General features: G+C 34.1%; 1 non-coding gene across 1 annotated transcript; it reads right to left on the minus strand.

Moving 5' to 3' along the window:
• Window positions 1-785: 785 nt before the first annotated feature.
• TRNAY-AUA (transfer RNA tyrosine (anticodon AUA)) lies at window positions 786-859 on the minus strand. Its single transcript has one exon. It is a non-coding gene; the product is annotated as a tRNA-Tyr (tRNA).
• Between the last annotated feature and the right edge of the window lie 1,148 nt (window positions 860-2,007).

Below are 2,007 nucleotides of genomic sequence, written 5' to 3' on the forward strand. Positions count from 1 at the left end.
TTGCTCTTTTATTTTTACTTAAAGTACAATAACTTTTACCATTTTAATTTGTTTTAATAGTATATTGAAAGTATTGTTTTCTTTTAAAAATCCACTTAATTTTCTTTACCCTATTATTAAAATGGTAATTGACAAAAACAAACTACATTGTCACCAGAAGAGCAATACAAAATGTACAAGTGATATATTAAAATCATCTTTCCAGCTTGAATTTCAATGATGCATTGGGGCAACGATTTTGTGAGAAACATTTTCACCCTTAAATAAAGATTTTCTTAATTCCTTACCTGTGTGCTAATTAGATATCACCTTGTTTTCACATTAAACAGACTTCCACATGAGAAAGCAGCAAGGATGCAGTGGCGTTAATGTTTCCTGGTGTCAACCCGTATTATTTAAGTAGACATTGAAATGAGGATGCATCTTGCTGCCTTTCCAATGAAGCAAATTTAATTTAGTAATAGGTGAAAAACCATCCCTACAAAGGTGTTAATCAGAGACTTGGCTTTGTGGACACTTTTCAGAGAACAAATTTGTTAGCATAAAAATAAAGCCAGAAAATTAAGAGCTGTTTAATCACTCAATTGGATTTTTTTACCAGCATATTTCTTTTTCTCTGCAACCCACTGCTAAATTGTGCTTCCTAGCTGTTTTTATAAAATCACTGAATCAAATCTAACTCTGATTACATCAGAGAAGGCCAGGTACCCTACACCATAAGAGGGGGTTTGAAATTTTGACTTGTCTACTTAAAGATCACCAAAATCTGATAACAAGGTCAATTACGTCCCTGGGTGGGATTGAACCACCAACCTTTTGGTTTATAGCCGTACACACTAACCAATTGCGCCACAGAGACACTTTGCAAAAGTCTATACTGACAAAGGCTAATAAGCATTCATCTAAAACGTTTCCTAGAAAAACTTTAAAAAGTCAATAATCTGGAGAGTTTTTGTAAGATGTTTCTTCCATCAACCAACGAAGAAACACATTGGTACTTTCCCATGATGAGTGAGTGCTTCAGGATCTCTTGCACTTACATGTGCAGCAGAGTACAGCAATGGAAGCATGCTGGGCCCATAACCCAGCGGTAGGCAGATTGAAACTATCCTCTGCTATATGCATTTTTTTTTGTTAATTAAAGTAATCCAAAAACTGGGATTGATATTTTGGCTCTTTTATTTTTACTTAAAGTACAATAACTTTTACCATTTAAATTTGTTTTAATAGTATATTGACAGTATAGTTTTCTTTAAAAAATCCACTTAATTTTCTTTACCCTATTAATAAAATGGTAATTGACAAAAACAAACTACATTGTCACCAGAAGAGCAATACAAAATGTACAAGTGATATATTAAAATCATCTTTCCAGCTTGAATTTCAATGATGCATTGGGGCAACGATTTTGTGAGAAACATTTTCACCCTTAAATAAAGATTTTCTTAATCCCTTACCTGTGTGCTAATTAGATATCACCTTGTTTTCACATTAAACAGACTTCTACATGAGAAAGCAGCAAGGATGCAGTGGCGGTAATGTTTCCTGGTGTCAACCTGTATTATTTCAGTAGACATTGAAATGAAGATGCATCTTGCTGCCTTTCCAATGAAGCAAGTTTAATTTAGTAATAGGTGAAAAACCATCCCTACAAAGGTGTTAATCAGAGACTTGGCTTTGTGGACACTTTTCAGAGAACAAATTTGTTAGCATAAAAATAAAGCCAGAAAATGAAGAGCTGTTTAAATCACTCAATTGGTTTTTTTTTGCCAGCATATTTCTTTTTCTCTGCAACCCACTGCTAAATTGTGCTTCCTATCTGTTTTTATAAAATCACTGAATCAAATCTAACTCTGATTACATCAGAGAAGGCCAGGTACCCTACACCATAACAGGGAGTTTGAAATTTTGACTTGTCTACTTAAAGTTCACCAAAATCTGATAACAATGTCAATTACGTCCCTGGTTGGGATTGAACCACCAACCTTTCGGTTAGTAGCCAGACAC

Source organism: Pseudophryne corroboree, chromosome 8 (genome assembly GCF_028390025.1).
Source record: "Pseudophryne corroboree isolate aPseCor3 chromosome 8, aPseCor3.hap2, whole genome shotgun sequence".
Taxonomy (NCBI): domain Eukaryota; kingdom Metazoa; phylum Chordata; class Amphibia; order Anura; family Myobatrachidae; genus Pseudophryne; species Pseudophryne corroboree.